General features: G+C 42.9%; 1 protein-coding gene across 4 annotated transcripts in view; it reads left to right on the top strand.

Annotated features, from left to right (window-relative positions):
- The first annotated feature begins 2040 nt into the window (after positions 1–2040).
- The window catches only part of FAM53A (family with sequence similarity 53 member A), a 69832-nt gene continuing 51014 nt past the window's right edge, over positions 2041–20858 (top strand). Inside the window, exons 1-3 of one of the 4 annotated variants that reach the window (XM_085577570.1) lie at positions 2041–2074; positions 8300–8364; positions 9325–9380. The gene's annotated coding sequence lies outside the window, so the exon portion shown is untranslated. Of the gene's footprint in view, positions 2467–8299; positions 8365–9324; positions 9381–20858 lie in introns of all 4 variants that reach the window. The other 3 variants (XM_085577569.1, XM_021535679.3, XM_085577571.1) reach the window with 3 other exon arrangements.

The following is a 20858-nucleotide window of genomic DNA, read 5'->3' as shown; positions in this document are numbered from 1 at the left end:
GCATTTCAAGAGCCAGGACTGAGCAATGGGAGAAAGCTGTGTACTTTCTTCTCTGTACCTGTAATCACTTGCAAGATCTTTCTGAAGAGAGGTATGTGTTGATCTTACAAAGAACTAGAACACTGATTTAAATATTCATTATATAATCAGGGGAAAGAATCTTGGAAAACTATGTGAAAAAAGTACTGTGGGGCTTTACAGAGTACAAAAGATGGGAGGAGAGTGATGAAGACCAGCAGTAAAACCTGGTAATGTTGTTTAAAATAAAATCGGGTTTAATTTATTGGTCTCTTAAGTTTCAAATTTTAAAGTAAGCTAGCCAAAGTAAGCATTTCCAGGAAGCCAGTTTTGGTTTGGACTCTTCATTGCGACATTAACTTGGATATCTCTTGCAGCATTGTCCTGTAATTCAAAATTTCTCAGGGAAATAAGGTAAATTCAGCTGAACAAGGTGAGTGAAACACAACTCCATGTGCAAACACAGAAGAACAGGTTGCAGAAGGCTGAAAGAACAGATGGTTGTCACAGGGACAAGAGGAGCTTGATAACAGTTACGGTGAATTAGAAATACCTGCACCGCAGCAGCGCTGGGCCTGTGGGCAGCAGTAAATCAGGGTTTGGTTTCTCATGACGTTCAGGATTATGCACCCACATAGAGCAGCCTCTGCCCCGACAAGCGCACGCTGTAATTGTCCAAACACATCCCACATCCTCGCTGGGGCTGGCTCAGGCCGCCGCTGGGAAGCGGGCCGGCTCCGTGGGGCGGCGGCGCTGTGGGGCGGCGGCGCTGTGGGGCGGCTCCGTGGGGCGGCCGCGCTGTGGGGCGGCTCCGTGGGGCGGCTCCGTGGGGCGGCGGCGCTGTGGGGCGGCGGCTCCGTGGGGCGGCCGCGCTGTGGGCCGGCTCTGTGGGGCGGCCGCGCTGTGGGGCGGCTCTGTGGGGCGGCCGCGCTGTGGGGCGGCGGCTCCGTGGGGCGGCCGCGCTGTGGGGCGGCCGCGCTGTGGGGCGGCTCCGTGGGGCGGCTCCGTGGGGCGGCCGCGCTGTGGGGCGGCTCCGTGGGGCGGCCGCGCTGTGGGGCGGCCGCGCTATGGGGCGGCTCCATGGGGCGGCCGCGCTGTGGGGCGGCTCCGTGGGGCGGCCGCGCCGTGGGGCCGCGCTGTGGGGCGGCCGCGCTGTGGGGCGGCTCCGTGGGGCGGCGGCGCTGTGGGGCGGCGCTCCGGGCGCGGGCAGGCAGAGGGCACTGTGGGCACACGGACACGGCCGCGCGGCGGCAGCGGCTCGGCCGGGGGCTGCTTCTGGGACGCGAATGCATCATGACTACCTTTTATTAAAAGTAATAATAAAAAATAATTCTCAGCTCGGATAGGATTTAGCAATAGTGCTTCAGGGGAGGAGTTGTTTTCAACGGGGGATTCTGCGGACAAAAAGCTGGTAACAAGGATGGAGCCAAATCCCTTGCCAAGGATACGGACAAGGACCGTGGAGGCAGATGGGCGACAACGTCCCGAGCACCAGAACCCACAGCTGGGCCGGGAGCAAAATGAGCACGGGCAGAAAGGGGGCCAAGAGCCAGAAGGAGGAGGAAGAGGAAGAAAAGGAGGAAAAGGAAGATAAGGAGGAAGAAGAGGAGGAAGATGAGGAAAAGGAGGAGGAGGGTGCGCGTCCCCCTTGCGGCTCAATCCGGGCACGCGATGACGTCATCACACCCGCGCGCGAAGCGCGTCTTCCCCTCCGCGCGCCCCTCGCCCCTCGGCACGCGCGCTGCCCGGCCAATGACAGAGGCGCGCCGCCGCAAGGCCTCCTGGGGGCTGTAGTCCAACGCGCGCCCCCCACCCCACCCGGCACCACAGCTGCGCGTCCCTGCCGCGACCGGGGCAGAGCCCGCCCCCCGCCCCTTTGTGGGCGGGGCCCGACCGCGCCGCCGGCCAATGGCAGAGCGGGTCAAGGTTCGGCGGGCGGCCGGCGCGGCCAATGGGCGCGGGCGGGCGGTGGAGGGGGCGTGGCCAGCGGTGTTTTGTTCGGTTGCCATTGAGCAGCCCGGTCCATACGCACGGGGGAGGCGGCGCGGCCGCGCAGGTACCGGCGGCTGCCGTGGTGGGGGGGCGGGGGACGGGCACGGGGGAGACAACGAGCGCAGCCGGCAGCTAGCAACAGTCAGGCGGGTAACGGGTAACAGCCGTGTCGGCAACAGCCCGACAGGCAATAGCAGCCGTGCAGGCAGCAGCCGCGCTGTCGGCCCGCAGGCAGTGCGGGGCAGCGGGGAGGCAGCCCGGCCATCCTCGCAGCCCTTGGCGGAGCCCAGGAGGCCGAGCGCACCGCGCAGCTCTGGCGGGCGGGGCGGCGAGCGCGGCCCGGGGGAGCCTGCGGGGCGGGGGTGTCACCCCGGGGCTGCGCTTCCCGCAGCGGCACCTCCTGCTGCCGCAGGGCTGCGGGCTGCTCATCCCTCCGGGCGCCTCGGCAGATGTTAGGTAAAGCGGCGTGGATGTTGTGCGTTTTGTTGTCATTGTCCGTGCTCGGCCCGGGCCGCGCTCCCCTCGCCCCGCCGGGGCTGCTGCTGGGAGCTGGAAGCGGCCGCCCCGCCGGGAGGCGGAGAAGCTGTAACCCCCTAAAATGAAGTTAGCAGCGTTAATGGGCGCTGCTGGGGCGGCTCCGGCTGCGCGGCGCTGCCCGCTCTCCCGGGGCCTGGCCCGGCCCGGCCGTGCGGGGAAGGGAAGCGAAGCGAAGGTGCTCGGACATTCCTTTGTGCCGCTGCCCTGGAAACACATGTCTGCCGGCACGTACCCCCGCGATTTTGAGGCGATTCCCCCCTGTCTGGCTCAAGGATAGGGTTACCTCTGTGGAGGTGCCTGTTTTTCCACAATAGCTGCCTTCCATAATGATTCCAGGGTGGAAACAGCGGCTGTTTTCTTCCTTCCCCTCCTCTCATCAAATGGAAAGTTGATTTCTAGTTTATGGCCCCGAAGTGTAAGGACCAGTTGGGCTCAGTGGGCGAGTGAATGGGCTCTTTGTGTTATCCCAGCTTTTCTAAGGGCAGTAACATGGCTTTGTTCTGGTTATTTGGTTTATTAAATGTCTTCTGGCCTGCTGGAAGGCTGGATAGAAATGTGTGGTTGAATTTCTGGGTGCTATTGCAGGAGGTCGCTTTAGGTCCTATCAGACAGAGCAGACACCCGCTGTGGAGGCTTCTCAGGATTGGTGTTCAGGGATCTGCACTCAGGGATAGAAAAGTTCAGGCCTTTTCCCCTTTAGGAAAGAACATCCCCATGCCAGCATTCAGAAGTTTTGGAAAAGCATCTTAGCTTTGGGGTTGCAGGGTTCCAAGGGACTGGGTGATTGTGTCTCTGGCTTTCACCAAGTCCTCTGTCTGGGGATGAGTTGGGCCAGCTGGTCAAATCCATTTTCTGGTTTGCTGTGCCTACCTTAAAATTAGCTCCTTAGAGCAGTTATTAGAGCCTTTGCCGTTGCATTGCCTCCTGTTCATTTCCCTTACTGATAGCAAATATTTTTGTCAGAAAAATAAATTGCCATTTTTGGCAAGAACTAGTAAGTTTGTATCTCTTGTGGCAAGCTGAAACGTTTCTGGGTGTCTTTTAATTGTGAATGGTCTGCTTGCTTCTAGTTGAGCTTATGAAATGTGGAGCACAATGTTTGCTGAATAGCAGAAACTTTCATGATGAAGCATGTTACTTGATCTGGTTTTATTGGAGGTGCAGTGTACTTGTTCAAGCCCAAAGAGCTTATATCCTTGCAGTTACTTAGCTTCCAAAAATGTCTGGAAGAATTGTGCTCAGAGGCAGGAGACTAAAACATACATTTTAAGTAGCTCTACAAAAGCTGGTGGAACTCTGAACTAGAAAATGGGTTCACTACTCACTCTGAATTTCCTTGAAATACTGTTCATATTAACATGTCTGCTATTTTTAATGAGCCTATTTTTTTGCATCAGGAGCAAGATGCTACTCTTAATCATAGGGAAGTAAATGCTGCCTGTTAGATACAAACTCAAAATAGTGATCTGCAAGATCAGCCCCCTAATGATATGATACCTCTTTGGGATGTTCCTGTGGTAATCTAGCAGTCCTCTAGCGGCCTTTACCTGCCAGTGCCTAACCCATAGTTATTGTCTCTTTAACTGGGGAATTAAAGTTGGTTAAGTAATTGTAAGGGGTTATTTTGAGTTCAGGATGGTTAAACTTCCCTACTTTCTTTCAAAAAGCTGGTTTTCTTCAGGGTACTATGATTAAGAAGAATGAGGAGGCTGAAAGAAGAAATATTTATATTTGCAACCGTTGTGTTAAGATTTGGAAGTTTAGAGGTGTAAAGCTATACTTATGAAAATATGGTGGCCAGATAAACTGAAAGCCTGACTTTACTGAGAAGACTGCAATTTATTGCATGGATTGCTTTATTTAAAACAAAACCTTGATGGATTTATTCTTTCCTTTAGGAATTCCTTGAGAGTCTGGTAGCCATTACTGTGGCTCCCTTTTTTTAGTTCCTTCTTTTCCCTTCTCTGTGCTTTCTCCCCCTTCCTCTGTTGCCTCCCCCCAATCTACATTCCTTTGTGTTAGCAGTGATGATGGCAGTTCTAGTCACCTCCTGTGGTTTGATAGATTATTCCCTTTAGAATCATGGTGTACTTAAAACTTTCCAAACACAATTCTTTCCTTGCTCCTCCACTTTTTTGATACTGGCTTTGAGTTTTGTTCTAAAAATTTGTCCTCTGTATTTCTAGTTTGAGTTGTCTTAAAAACAAGTAAGAAGCCTTTAGTGGAAAATATTAGTATTTATGTTATGATTTACATTTCTTTTTGTGTATGTGGATGGTCATAATATAAACAGAATTTTTCTGTTTTGGCAACAGGGAGCTTCTCTCTTCCCTGCAAGCTCACAAGTTCTGTGCTTTCTTTTCAGACAAAACTTTGCTTGCTTTAAACTGTAATTTTAATTTGTGTTAAATAAACTTCTTGGTCTATTTTATTACTACATTCTTGAGATCTTGTAGTTACCAGATGTTGCAGGTACCCTATTTTTACATGCGAGAGATTCCTGTCCAGTGTGGAATTATCTCCAACATTTACTTTAGATATTGTAAGTAACATAACCCTATGTGGGGGGTGAACCTACTCACAAAAACCTGTGGAGGGCTTTATGAGCACTCCTGAAGGAAGGGTGCATCAGCACAAGGAAGCCCTGTTCAATCCTAGGGAAGAAGTTCATGGCTAGGAATGCAGGCACTTGAAGTCAGTGCAGTGTCTGATACTTTCTTGGTAGGTAAATTTTAATCTTTTGACTCTGCACACCTGTGAGGGAGCCCCTTACATGGACAATGTGCTTTTTACGTGTCTTAGTTTGTGTCCTTAAAGAGATCTTGGCTGTAAAATACTGCAATCCAGTGATGAGTCTTTTAAAAAAATCACCTTCACTTTGTTGGTTTCTCTTAATTGTAAACACTCTGTTAGGGGAATTGAGACAGTCATAGTTTCAGAAAATGGTTTTCTTTAAGGATTTTTTTCTCACTCAAGAGGAGGTCTGTAAAAAAAAAAGGGGGGAGGGGTGTGGCATATTTTTTAACTCCTTTCTAAGCTGCTCTACAATTTTTTGTGATGATCCAGCTGGATATTTTGGTACTGTTAAGTATAGAGAAACCTGAAATCAAGGTAACTGTCAACTCCTAGCACAGCCCTTTCTACATTTGGTGCTGTTTTGGCTTTTTTTGTTGTTTTGGGGAATAATATCATTAGCAAGCTGGCAAGAAGCTGCTCAGCTAACTGCTAATGCTTTGCAGTGGGTGTAAATAACTTCTGAAGGCCATGTTGCTGCTAATTTTTAGGTTGAGGGGAGGAAGTAGGCAGGGTTGTTACTAAATACATTATCTGGGTTATGGCTCTTAGTTTACTGACAGCACTTTTTTAAAGCAAGCAGTTGGATATTGTGCTTTAAGGTAATAGGAAATGTTTCAATTAGGATATTTACTGAATTATAAAAACAGAATTATTATAATTGACTTTTTTCTGTTTGAACTAGTGTGTATTCTGGTAAAATGCAGCTGCCACATTTTGCAGGTTGGGTGTTAACATTAAGATCAAGGATTCTGATCAGCTGGAATTCACATCTTTGCTCTGGACCTGATATGACAACATTGTTTTAAGTTCCTGTGAGAGTTAAACTGTAGGAAAGCACCAGGGAGAATTGTCAGTGATGTATCAGGCCCAGAGCTTGGGACATCCATTGCCAGGGATGGCAGCTGCTCTCCAGTGTGTGTGGGTCTGTGCAGGTAGAGCCAAGGGTGTGAAACCTAACTGGGTTTGGCCTGGAGCTTTCATTACAAGTGCCATTTACAAAACTGAATCTGGTACCAAGACCTACACGTCATTGTAGGGAGGGCATTTGAGCTGCAAGAAAGCTGTTCCTGCATTTGCTGAGCTTCAAATATGGAACACCCAGCTAGTACAGGAAATAGTTGAGGAAATAACTGCAGCATCCCTGTCTATACCTTTGCTTTTGTGCTTTAACCTGACATCTGTGATGCTGGAAGACAGGATCTGAATTCCATTTTTTAAAAGGAATACCTGTTTCTCCTTAAGACTCCCCTCATCTAGCCACCTTTGTCAACCAACTTGCAGCTGCTTATTTGTTACATCACTCCAGTTTTCTTGGGTTATGAAAGATCACATTTTTAACTTGCCCAGTTCTGCATTCAAGTGAAGATATTAAAAATTAAGGAAAATCTGTGCTGTCCTAATAAGACCTCGTATAACAGGGCTGTGGCTTTTCTTCTATTGTCACCTCCCCTTTAGCCATTTATAGGAATAATAGAAACTTCTGTTGGTGTTATATTAACTTTAGGTCCCTAATTTGCATCTCAAATAACATTGTGAACAGCATTAATGCCTTCGAGGGGTTTGGGAGGTTTTTTAATTTGTAGGGTAAATGTATTTTTTAACCTAATTGGGCAGTTCAGATTATTATTGCAGCGTGTTTAATTTTTGCTCTGCACAGCTTGTGTTGATGTCAGTGGCTCTAAATCATTCCTTCAGAGCTGTGCACATGTGTTATGTTTCACCTTCTTAATCGTGGCTTTAGATTTTTGTCTTGGAAAAGTATTCATCCATCTCATACAGTTACTACTAGGTACTGTATGATATTTTTGTTCTTTATTCTACCCTCAAAAGTTTCTTTTGAATGAAAATTCTTCTTTTAAAGGTTCTTTTTCCTTTAACTCCCCCTGCTTTCCCAATGAAAAATGCACTTCTCTGTCTTCCTTCAAGGTTTCTGTTGATATCCTCTGGTTTTAGAGGGATGAAAATTTATTGTGTTCAAGGAAGGAGGCAAGTGACAAAAGCTGTGTGTCAAACTCTGTGACATTATCAGCTGCCACTTTCCAAAAGTCATACACAGAATATGGAAGAGGTTAAAGTTTGGAGCCTCAGGTGTGATGTAAGTTATGAAACAGAATTGTGGGAACATAGTTGAGACAGGAGGATGGGTCTGGATCTGGGGTTCTGCCTTCTGCAGCTCAGCATTTCTTAGTCAATATGTAAATGGCTATTGAGGTTGTAGGTAGTTTTTGTATCATGTTATGTTCTCATAACATAGGAAGCTTCTGATCTGTGGGCTGTTTGAGGGTGTGATTTATTGATTTTTTTAGAAGTATTGGTCTCCATTTAGATACCTGAGGCCTATTTGTATGTTTGTACAGTGTTTTTGATGAATTGACAGTTAAAAGTCACAATCCTAGTTTAAAAGAAAGGAACTTCTTTGCCCAATTATCCCAGTGTGATAGTAGTGGCAAATAATTCATTGCTGTCTGTTGGAATGGAGGGTAGTGGTGTGTGAGCATGCCTCCAGACTACTAGTGCTTCAGAGTCATTTGAAGAGTATTTAGTAAATGGGAGGAGAGAGGGGTAATGAAAACAGCATTCAAGAGCTACTTAAATGAATTCACTAAAGTACAGCATGTGTTTCTTGTAGTGGGAAGGGGGTAAGGAACAAGTACCCAGCACTTCATGTTTTCATTTCTTGAAAATGAAGCATGAAATGAAACAACAGAGTTGAACCTTGATGAATTTGAGATGTGTGAGTAATTTGGAGGCTAAACTGAAATGCTGCTGCCTGTTGTAAGAGGCTACCAAAGGTTAAGAGGCAACAGGGTTTGGAGATTGTGCTGGCACTGGAACGTGAGCCAGCGTGTTCCAGTGCCTGCCTGGTACTTGGTCTGTTCCCTTCTCAGGATGTCGAGTAGTCTGCTTGAGCTTGGCTGCATTTGTGCCTGCTGACTTCATCCTTTTCTTCCATTAGCACCCCATCCTGACCAGACTCTTCTGGTTCAATATTTGGATAAGAAATTGCTGAACTGCAGGAGGGTAAGGTGGACTGCTGCTGCTCTTTTGTTTTCATGCTTCACAAATCAGAAGAATGTCCTTTAATAAAGCAGGAAAGTACCTGGATAAATACTTGCAGTACCAAACTCTTACAGAGGATGAAAAAGGATAGTCTTAGTCTTGTTTTATGCTTTTTAGGTGGCCTGTATATGCTTGAGCTCTTAAGAGTTAATTCCTCTGTGCTTTAGTGACTTTGGATTTTTCAGTTTAAATGTGAATGCTGTAACTAATGCTTTTTGCTTCAACTCCCCATCTGTAAAATGCTGCATATCTTAATTTTTGTTTTGGAGTATTTGGCTGCTGCGTGCAGCATTTTCCATCCTCAGGAAGTCCTAACCCAGCCTGAGGCAGTGGGTGTAAAAGGTGCATGCACATGTTCGGTGACAGTGCCTTGACACCACATCAGTGAGAGCCATTACATCACCCTGCTGGCTTGTTAGAAGGCAAAGCACGCCTGTCTTTCTGAAGTAATAGGCTTCTGGCTTCTCTTGGTCACAAGAAAGATGCAGCAGGATACTGCAATATTGCTGAAACTTGCATGCTGCCAGAGGAGGGGATTGGAGGGGATTTGTATCTGAGTGGAGAAAGTATGGGGCAGGTGTGACTTTCTTTGGTAATAATACAATAACCTGACTGTGCAAATCCTGAAGTTTTAATTTGAAAAATCAGAAAAGTAGCTTCTAGTTCATTGAAACTCAAAGTATTTTGTAGGAGGATAAGCAAAAACATTACAGGGGCTTGAAAGTGAATTTGTCATTTAAAAAAAAAAGTAGGGCCGTGAAAGGTGTAGGCTGGTGGTGAGTCTCCTGCCCCATACTGGTATTGCACATCAAATGTGATTCATAACAGAAGCCTGAGCAACTCTTCTTTCTCCATAGTCCAGTGCTTTGCCGTTATTAAAACTTGTTTTGAATATGAAACCAGACATCTTCCTTACTGCAGGTCAAGGTTGTTTCCTAGTTCCCTGGACATAATGGACAGCTATTCCTTCCCCTGTAGTAAGTCATCTTTAAAAAATATTTGAACTGTTCTTTGCAATGTTCCTGTTTCCTTGTGTCTTGCCCCCCACCCTTGTGATACTTTTGTCTTAAATAAAACTAGTGTATTCAGGTCTTCCTGAGAGGTCATGTTTTTTCAGCTCTGGTCATTCCTGTTGTTCTCTCAAGTTAGTTGACATTGGGCTTCAAGTGTGGTGCTCAAAACCCAAGTCTGTAGTGCAGCTGAGACTTTCTGTGCTGAGTGGAGTGAAAAAATGGCTCCATGTTCCCTGGAGCTGATATTCCTGTTTATGCATCCCCATAGACTGGATTTTACACCAGCTTAACACTCATTTCAAGGTCTGCCTGTTGATCTCACCTAGCTCACGGATTTCTTCTGAAGAACTTGCCTTCTGATTGTTCATTTAATCCTGCCTGAGCATGCCTTTCAGAACTCACTTGTATCCTATTATTACTTGCAGAACAGTTTTCAAACTTGTCAAAGTTATGTAGGATTTTAAGGCTGTCTTGCAGTCCTTTCTGCTCTTCTCCTACATATAACAAGGCTCCTGTGCCAGCAGCAGATCACGGGAAGCACAGAAATGGAACTGAGCTGGGTTCCTGCTCTGTGTTCTCCCACGCACCACTGGCAGCTGCTCTCTGGCTGTGCTTGTCCCCAAGGACTGCCTTTGCTCACTCCCAGCAGCACAAGGCTGTAAAATGTAGGTGTGTGAGCTCACAGGTTCCTCCCTGTCCCTAAGCCCTGTTACACTGGTGTCCCAGTGAACCAGGTGGGTGCTGCACACCTGTAGTGCTCACAAAAGATTTCCACTTTTCAGAGGTTCTACTTAAATATGGGGGAATTAAAGACTCATGGTATGAATTTTGACCTTTTCTTTTAATGCAGGCATGAATGAAGATAGGCTTAACTTCAAACCTTGTTGGTTTTGTTTTAAGAAAAACCCAACCATGTCCTGTTTTTGTCTGTATTTAAATATATCACATAACAGCCTGACTCTAGTACCTTGCAAATAATTCCAGGTGTTACAGAGCAGCTGAAGTCATCTGTAGTTAGAGTTCTTCAAAGCTGTCCATTCTTGAGATAAAATTGCTCTTTTATTGCAAGCTGTGTGTTGAAGGATAAGCTTCACTACTTGGAACAGCTTTTCTTTAGAGTATTTTTCTTGGATTTATATTTGTAAGTATTTTTTGATGTCTCTATGCAATTTTCTCTGTTTGAAATCTTAGTTCTCATATTATCTCCCCTGTCAAACTTGATGCACATAATAAATCTTGTGCTGCATAGAAATGGATTTTTCTGAGCCCTGTCTCTGTTGGGGTTGTTTGACACAGTTCTGTAAGTGCTGTTTGTTGTTTTTTCTCCAGCACCTCTTTCTCTAAGCTTTCTTTACATCTCTGCCATTCAGTAATTCCCTTAGACTTGCTCTTATCATTGCCCTATTTATAGTCCCTACATGTGTAGCGGTTTATTCTCATCACACAGATGTATTTGAGTGTAGTTAGAAGTTTTATTGTGCCTGGCTACAGGCTGGAATAATGAGTTTTCCAGCAGTTTTCCACTGGATGTTCTAAGGAGATGGACAGATACACTTTGAAACTATGCTGCAGTGTTAAATTGAGCAGAGGTTTAGAAAGTCTGATGGTCCTTTGCTAAAGATATTGAAGGTATGTTAGATGGGATTACCTGTGACCACTCTGAACCCACAAAATGTTACCAGAGCAGTAAGGCAGCATCACCTGGTGTTGGGAAGTTAAAGGCAATGTGGGTGGTGAAATTTGTGCAGTGTACTTTAGGTTAGTCGTTGTTTGAAGTATTACAGACCTTAAACAGGATTATGGGGGAGCTATGTTCAGAAAAGCTCTTTCAAGGTGTGCTCATGGTTGTGGCAGGTTTTTCTGTATAAAGTGTGGTACTCCAATTTTATTAATGTAGTTGACTGAAAAATTCCATGTGTTTTTGAGATTAAACTTTATAGTCCTGTTAAGTAATACAGTCTTAAACTGTGGAACTAGTTCAGGGGGACCTTCCCTTTGTCCTTTTCTCACTGCTGAGCACAAGGTGATCAAATAGTACCAAACCTATTTCTGTGATCTAAACTGGCTGTTGAACTGAGCCAAACTGCCATGAAGTAAATGCCTGTTGCACCTGCAGAAAAGGCTGCAGCTGTCAGAAGCTTATTTATCACTTCAGTACTTCTTGAGTCCAGGTGTTCAGCATGTGACTTCCCCTAACACAGTTGTTTCAGATTTTCAGCAGAAAAGATGTTACTGCTTTATGCATATCATAATATCCTTAACCTTCACATGTGTGAAGATATCAGGAACTCAGGTATAATTTCAGAGGTTTATTTTAAGGGAAGCTTAGATGGGTTACACTTTCTGTCAGCATTGAAAGATCATTTGAAAGACTGTGTTTCTTACTGTTGACTTCATCAGATAAATCTTTGCTGTTTTGTGCTTCAGCTTGGTTACCAAAGTTGGTCTTGTCAGAATGCTGTCATCTGTAAAGGTACCTGCCCAAGTGGGAGGTCCCATTTCTCTTCCAGCACTCTTGGTCCTGTCCTCCTTTGCACAGCTATTGTCTCTGGATGTTATGTGCTAGACTTGCCAGGTGACTTACCTGCTGCCATTCAAAGCTGCTAAATTTCTGTCGCAGGGAAGATTAAAAGTGAAGGCCTTCCTCAACACTCGTTTTTCTACTGGCATTTCTGTGCTCAAATAAAATAGTTATTTTGATTTATACTGACTGAAGTATGGTCTATAGTATGTGTATTAATTGGCACTTTGTACCTGTTTGCTTCCTGTATCAGGAGCATGGTTTTACATTAAGGCTTGGTAGCTCATACTCTGTGAGTGAACCTTGTAATTTGGAGTTCTAGTGACTTCTGTGAATCCCCTTTGACAAGTAAATATTTCTGTAGAATTTGCTTGTAGAAGTAATGAGCTGTTCATTGCAGATCAGGTAGTGTTGAGGTAATACATAGAAAATACTGAGCTTTTCCATCCGGCAAAGGTGATCTTCCAGTATTTAAAGAAGAAACAATCATATTAATGTAACTGAAATACTTCACTTTTTTCTTTTTGACATGGTGTAACTTTGTTTCATGACATTTCATTAGTTGATGTAATTGTTACAAATGCTTTTTTCTAACTACCTCCTTCAATGTGTAGCCCTTGGTTTGTGTCTTGACCTCTAACACAGTGTTTCCTGAATCCAGCTGTTCAGTGTGCTGCTCAAGGCTGACTACATTGAGACAAAGTATTTACCTGGCTTTTCAAATAGTCTACTTAACTAGTAAGAGCTGCATAGCTCAACTGAACTAATTTTTATTGAAGTACCTTTAATAGGCCTGGCAAGAGGGATGTCCCTGGTGGCACTTGAAGTAATGTCTGAATTGAATGCTGAAAGTACACACAGTATTCATGTGAACTGCCTTTGTCTTTGTATTTCATTCCATTATTTTAATGGGCTTTAATTTGTGGTATGCTCATACTTGGGTCATTTGTGGACTGAGAGCTCACATGTAGAGCAGATTATATGTAGTGTAGATCCCTTCAGAGATTTCACCATTCAAAAGCTCGTGGTATGTGCAAAACACAAGCTGGAAACCAACTATTAAGTTGATAGGAACTATAGTTTAGCAAAGTAAAGAGCAACAACAAGAAGTTCTTTGAACTACCACTCAGTTTTTCTATTTGTAGTGTGATACCAAGACCTCTTTATTTAAAAAAAATATTTTTGCTGTTTGAAAGCTGTGTGGTATTTGGGTTCTATTTTCTGTATTCTAATGGATCTGGTAAGTGGATGGGTGTTGTAGAACTTGGGATCTTGTGTGCCACCTCTTGAGGTGGTATCTCCTGCCACATGAATTAGGGTTTCTTCAGTGACAAGTTGCAGATGGTGAGGCATGATAGAGAACAAGTTTGGGCCATGAGATGGAATTTGGTTGTCAGCTACACACCATATTTCATATCTGTTCAATGTATTTCCATGCTCTTGCCATACAGATAATGTAGCAGCAAGCTTTAACTATTTTATACAAGCCTGCATAGTCTTTTACTGTTGTGTAAACTGTTCCTGTAATTTTTGTTCTTTACACTTTAGGTTTTATATGAGAATATGTAAACAGTGTACTCGTGAACTGCTAAAATCGGGGTACACACATCCCTATGCTCATTCAGTATAGTTGCACAATGATCTTCTGGAGAGTTCCAATGTTGAGACAAAGACTCACTTTTGTTAAACAGCTAAATTGGGCATAGTACTTTGTCATGAGAAGGAAATATTACTCATAGTATAAAAAATAAGTGAGGCTTAGAGAAATGTGCTTCATGTTGCTGTAAGCATTGAGATGTACAGATATTTACAGAATACTGCTCAGAACTTGAGTTCTAAATTTAATGCTATCTGCACTTCACAAGCTGTACTATTTACTGAAGAATATTTGGACTACCACAGGTTCCTCATTTTTAATTTCCATAGTTGTATGCAAGCTAATGAAGGGAGACTTCCCTGCATGCAGATTATATAGCTCATTAGATCTCTGAAATGCCATGAAGTAGCATCTTAACATAAGTGTTTTTCACCTGGCCTGAGGCCTCCAGCAAGAACATTTCACACTTGGGATCATAAAAACAAACCTACTAGTTGGGCTTTTTATTTTAAACAAGCCAACCAGATGTCTGACACTCCTCAGAATGAACCTGAAGGCAAACAGGAGGAGGTTTATTAGTGTGTGTTTTGGGAGCAGGATGTATGGAAGAGATTTGTACAATCCCTCAGCTCCAAGCCCATAGGCTTTGGTAATAGAGCAGTACTTCAGTGCTGGTGTTATTCCATTCTGTCACAGAGAAGCAGGATGTGTGTGAGGTAATCATTGTCACTGCCATACAAGTTAAGGATCAGTGCTGTGGTTTTTTTCAGCCCTGGGTATTTTTAAAGTATGCTTATGTGTCTGTTTTACTTCTCAGTTTTAAGGGCAAACACTAAGCAAAAGTAGGTGATACTGTTTTTCACTCTGGCTTTTCTAACTGGTGGAGTGAAACAAATATATTGGTAGTAGGTCCAGTTGATTTATTTTTTCATTCTTCAAGCCTTAGAAAAGAAAATCTCATGGGTCTTGTACAGTCTGGAGCACTTACTTTAATGATAGTCTGTTAGATTTCACCAAACACTAATATTATCAGTATAAATTACTATTTGAGTCTGATTTTTGTATCTTACTGGTGGCTTAGTCTATGAAGTAAATACTTCCATTGGTTTTAAGTAGCATATTTATAAAAGTAGTATGTGGAGGTGGAAGTAACTTGTGTAGGACCTGAGCTTTGAGTTCAGTAACTAAACGTTACAGTAAAAAGGTGGAGATTGGCCACTAGGTTCTGTTCTGAATTGCTCAAACAGGCAGTAGCTCTTGGTTTGAGTAGTGTAGTCTTGAAATAATGACTGTTAGCTCATTTAGTTCATAATTACTGCAAAAGCCAAGGGCTTGGTGTTCATGTGTTCAAGCCTCAGTAGATCAGAGTTCTGTTCTCAACATTGCATCGTAGCCTTGGGCTTTCTGCAGTAGGGCTGAGGAGAAAGTGTCCAAATCTCACATTGCAGGGAGATGGCTGGTCATGGGCCAGTGCTAATGGCTCATTCAAATGGAACTCCAAACAGAGTAGATGTAAATATTCTTCAGCAAAACGAATGAAATCCTTGCCTTGCCATTGTGGTAGATTATTTTAGGAAAGAGTGTAAGTAACAAAAGCATCTTGGAACAGCATCTTTGAGCAGCATCAGACACAAGGCACAGCTCATCTGTTGTCCTGTCTGACAAAGATACTTTAAAAGATGCAGGATGACTTGTCTGATATGAGTATTTGGCCTGAAAGACAGGTTTAAATCCGAGACTGACTTTTTACTGATATGAGTTAGCAATAAAAAAATGCTTTAACCTCTGGCTGAGTTGAGTTCTTAGCCCTAGTTTTCTGTAGTGATATATTCCCTGCTTTAATTAGGTATGACCTGGAAAAAGTCTCTTGAGCTTACTTAACCACTTCTGTTACTCTGAGAAGTGTACTTTATAAACTGTGACAAAGGTTTAACATTGCTTATCTCCGCCCTTTTTCCTTTCTGGAAGGTGACTCTCATCTTGTTTTAAATGAAACCCAAACTACTGACAGTAACCTGAGAAGTAAAAGGGGGTATAATTATTACAGACAACAGTTCATATTATAAAATATTTTGGTTCTAATTCAAAATGTAATTAATTATTTTAGGTTTTTGTTTTGTATGTGTTCCTCAGCCAAGGTGGGTGAATTGTATAGCTAAGGATGGGAAACCATCCTTAATTTCATTAATACCAAAGTATTGCCTTTAACCTCTTTCCATCATATCACCTGTCTTTTTAAAGTAAAATGGAATCCAGAGGCTGTGGGTGATGGTTGAGGCTTCCCTCCCTTCTCATAGGAGCTCTTGGATCTGAAGTGTGGGAGATGGAGTAGAAGTGAGTGTGTAGGATGCAGCTTTATTTTAGTAGCAGTTTATATTTTGTCTCACCTCCCTCAATGACCATTTGGTCTTCATGATGATGGTTTAGGGTCAAAACTGAAATTCTGGGCTCAGTAGTGATTTTCTGCAGTAAGTGGATCTGATATTTAGTCTCATCTGTCTCTGGAGGTATTAACAACCCAAACCCTCATTTTTGACCTCAGAGTGGTGATCTGTAGTCTTGCCTTGCACTTTGTGATGTATATTCTTCAGCAGACAGTTTTGAGCTCTTGATATTTCTTATGCTTTCAGAGCCTGTGGAATATCTAAAATTTGTCTCCAGTGGCCATAAGTTGATGTAAAGGATGTCTTCCAGCCTATTCTTCTTGTCCCTTCTTGGTGTTCTGTGCTGGAGTTGTGTCAGCCTGAATATCTGCTTGAACACTTCATAATATGGAAGCTTCCTTCTAATGAAAATTGATTTATGAAAGCACTGCATGGAGAAGGAGAGGTTCTGTAACTCATGAAATCTGCCTTAAGTCCTTTTAGAGAAACTCTGAATTGCAGATGGTGAAACTGGGTTCGTTCAGAGTTCTAGAATGTGTAGGGTGTGGTGTTAAGGCTTTATTTTGTCACATCTGGACTCTTCAGGGAGAACAACAACAATTTAAACAGAATATTTTAGATGGTTGTGAAACAGTTTCTACAGAATACAAGCTAGGATTGTCAACTCTGTTCTTGGTCCTTTTGGTCAGAAACTGTTATTCTAATGCACTGTTAAAAACATCTTTGTAAAGAACCTCAGAAAATAAAGGGGTGCTAGTTAATGGCATTGAGAGGACTCCTGAAGTACAATAAGTTGGAAATAGAGGTGTCCCCTTTTAGTATCAATCCCCCAAAATTTGGATTGATAATTTTATAGCTGTAGGGACCTTTCTAATTAAAACAGATATATTTTTTTTTTTACTTGTTGTGGAATTTTGGAAGGTTTGCAGAATAGCCACACTGCAGATTAATGCTGGAAAGGATAGAATCCAAATAATTCTCTTTTAAGTGCCTGTTCTCAACAACTTTTCTGGGCTAAAAGTTATTAATAATAGACTTATGTTATAAGGAATGCTTAGCCTCTAAATGAACTTCTTAGCACTGTAGAAATAATATGTATTTTTAGAAGTAGAATATTCTTTTCCCTTTCGGAAGTTGGAATTTTGCATTGCAGGAAAGTAGACATTTTGTAGCTTTTTGTCAGATGGTATAATGTATGAGCTTAGTTTCTGAAAAGTTGGTCTTCCAACTTAGAGTTGCTTCGAGCATAAGTGGCATGGGACAGATGATGCTCTGTTAGAACTTGATCAGCTTCATGTGGTGTTTCAGTTTTGAAGTGCTTCTTGAGTGCTGCAGAAAGTGCCAGGAGGCAAAAAAATCGCATCAGCTTTGTCTAGAGTGTAGTAGCAAAAACATCTAGATCTGGAGTTAGTACTGCTGCAGTGATTAGCTCCTTTGGCTTGCTGAAGCAGAGATAATATTTTTAAGGACCTACTTATCCGAATTGGAATTTTGACTCCAGCTAATCCTTTTCTTCTGGGAGCAAGCTAAGTGCATGTATGGGATTGTTGGCAAGAAAGGTTCCATGTAGCACTTGGAGCAGAGAGTAGGAAATAATGTGAAATAACAGGGAACAACCCTCTATGTTCTCACAGGTCATTTCAATGCCATAGGCAGAAAAATAATGGAACAGTGATCAGCAAGAAACACCTACATTTGTGTTATGGGGAAATGATCTAAAAATCTTGTGATCTTTTCTTTATCCAAGATAGAACTTCCAGAAACAGAAGAAATTGTTAGAAGTGTTTCAAACAAATGTAAATTTTCCCATTGAGATGAGCTGTTGCTGGAACATTTCGTCCTGCAGGATGCAGAGGAGGAGGAGGAGTGGGTTGGAAATGAGTCTGGCTGCCTTACTTTCTTAGAGCCAAGGAGAGATTCTTTTTGTATGTTGGCTTTGTGTTCTTCATCAGGACTCTTCATCTCTTTGAAAGTAGCTTGTCAAATTGAATGAGCTTCTGACATCCTTTAATTGACTGGGAGGTTGGATATTCTGTATTTTTAGTAGTCTTCCCCAAAAAAGACACTAATGATGTCACTGAGAAGATTAAGATTTTGTGACATGAGCACTTCTGTTCTATTGCCACTGTTAATTTTGGCAGAGATTTTACAAGTCATTACTAGTTGTAGCTAAACTTTTAAAGATATAAACCGTTTCTCCTTTAGTAGTACTATAGACATATAATAATGAATCTTTCCTTTTCTCACCTTCAGAATGAATAGCAAAGAACTTTAAATCAGAGACAGTGGAGATGCTGACTCCATCACAGCTCATTCTCCAGCTTTGAGGAATATTAGCTTTGGCTTGCATTTGGAGTTTGATTTTTATATTCCATTTATTCCTTTTGATTAGTCTACCTTTCAGTAACAAAAAAATTAGCTTCTCGTCCTCCCCACCTCTCACCTCTGTCCCTCAGCTCAAGATCATGGGATAATTAAGTTTCTCTGAGGACAGAGACTGAGTAACATCTTTTGTTGTGTGTGTTTATCTTGGAGGTCTCAGCTTGCTCACTATCCTACCTAATCAGGCTCCACAAAGGATGGTGTGCTCAGGGAAGGATGGCTATAATCTTGTAGGACTCCTTCCAACTTGGAGCTCCAAGGCCTGTTGTTATCAGCTCAAGGCTTGGAGGATGTTCCTGTTTGAGCTGGCAGCCCCTGGCTCTGCTGCTGCCTGTGGAGATGAGGTGACAGCAGAGGTGTGTTACCTGTGGGTTGTGCTTCCATGCTCTCTGGAGGCTGGGGAAGGACTGGATAGTGCCAAGATCTCTGCCATGAGGCAGCTGAAAACATAAATTCAGCAGCATCTTCATTGCCCTAACAAGGATGGTCAAATAGTTCATATTGCTGAAAATCCAATTAGTGTGAAGTGCTGAGCAGTTTGAGAGGGATTCAGCCTGATAAGCATAGAGTACAATAAGGAGAGACTAAAAAATAAAGTTGGCTGCCTTTAACCAGCTCTAGAAAAAATGCATGGTGGAAAAAGTACATAAACAGCTTACTCTACTCTCTCTGTGGATCCATTAAATACATACCATAGAGAGTCTTGAAATAAACGTAACCCTCAAAAAATAGGAAAATTAGGTGAAGAGCTTCCCTCTAGGAGATATTGAGGGACCAAAAGCTTATAAATACATAACAAAGATTTAAAATGACCACAGCTATGTCATTCTTCAGAATCTCTTGTCTCCTGGCAGCCAATATTAATTAGCAAAGATGAGGGAAACAATTCCTTGTAGAGTATACATAGCTAAACCAGAGTGAGCTGGGAGTTTGGTCACTGAGTTAAAGTGCTGAGGCTGTGGGGAAGATTTCAGATCCCTTTGAGCTGCTAAGTTTGACCAGTCAAAGGAGTACAAATTGGGAAAGGAAGGTGGGAGCAAAACATGTTCAAACCATGTTTCAGGAGGAGATGCCTAATTTCTAATTAAAGAAGAATCTGCGTGGCTCAGTGTAGGAAATGCTCATGTCAACTGGCTTTCTTGTGTGGGGAATTTCTTTTCTTTCTGATGCTGTGGTTGGACAGGTACTTGGACAAGCAGTGGCAGCATCCCACAATGCTCCCACACAAGCATTTGTGTCCAGTTCATGGCAAACCAAGCTGGGTTGCTGATCCAGCTGGAAACAACATTTCCCAGAAACAAAAGGAAGTGTTTTGGTTTCATCCAGCTATAAAAATTCCTTGATCTAGTTCTCTGTGGTGAGCAGAAGCACTTGTGCTGGCACACTGCTGTGGGCCACAAGTAGCCAGAGAAGAGAATGTGTTGGCAGTTGTGATGGCAGTGGAGGTACATCAAAGTGCAGCCTACAATGGCTTGCAGTGGTAGGAGTGTGATGGTGACATTTCAGTGGTAGGAGTGTGTTGGTGACATTTTGACCACTTGAAACATTTGTTGTGTCATCCTTAATGAGGACTGTAAGAACAGATTTCTGGTGTAAAACAGTTAATACCAATGTACTGATGAAGCACATTTAACAAGGGTGAGAAGGCAATTCACTTAAGTGTGCTTCTGATTTGAACTACAAGCCCTGTTATCAGGGTTGTGCTTCATATTGAGAAATGGAATTGACTTGTAATGGAGAGCAGGAGAAAGTAGGAGCAGATAGATGAAGGCATTTTGGGCTAACAGCACCTTTCCATCCCTGCCCTATACTTAAAAATAAAACTTAGTCAATGGAGCAGGTCTCCATTTGAAAAATTATTGTGCAAATGGTTAAAATTAATTTTTTTTGGTGGTGGAGAGGTTTCACAGTGCCTGTATTTTAGAACTGATTGCATTCCATGCTGTCAGAAAGTGCCTGAATGGTTGCAGTGCCCAAATACTCCTTTCAGTAGCTGGTAGAGTTTATGAATGTGAATAACTACAGTTCAGCATGATTTTGAAAGTGCTGTGCTTCTGTGATTTCATTTGCTTTCCCTTTATCCTTGGATTCAATTGGTCTGTTAACTGAAATCTAATGTCATTCTGTCTAGTCTCTCCTTATTTTAGTTTGTATTTAGCTGACTTAAAATTGCAGTGAAACATTTGAAGAGTTGAAGTACTAAGCAAAATATAATGAACTGATCTCTAATCATTCTCCCATCTTTGGTATTTTTATTGGATTTTGATTTTTTTTTTTCTTTGAGGGAAATAAAACCCCGCAATTTCTTCTATGGCTCTTCTTAATAGAAGTAACTATACCTGCGTTGAACTTTTCAGCTGATTCTCAATACTAGCCTCTTACTAGTGGAAACATTCATCCTAAACATGAATCTGAAAGTCTTTGCACTGGTTATGAATGATTTCAGTATTTTCAATCTGTAAAGGAGCAACATCTGACCACCAGTCAGCCTTTTTTGTGACCTCTATTCTGGATTTCCAGATTTACTTTAAACTCCACCAGGTTTAAAAGGGACACAG

This window comes from Lonchura striata, chromosome 4, assembly GCF_050655825.1.
Source record: "Lonchura striata isolate lonStrDom1 chromosome 4, ASM5065582v1, whole genome shotgun sequence".
In the NCBI taxonomy this organism is placed as follows: Eukaryota; Metazoa; Chordata; class Aves; order Passeriformes; family Estrildidae; genus Lonchura; species Lonchura striata.
Note: the sequence above shows the minus strand (reverse complement) of the source record. Positions and strands in the feature narration are given on the sequence as shown.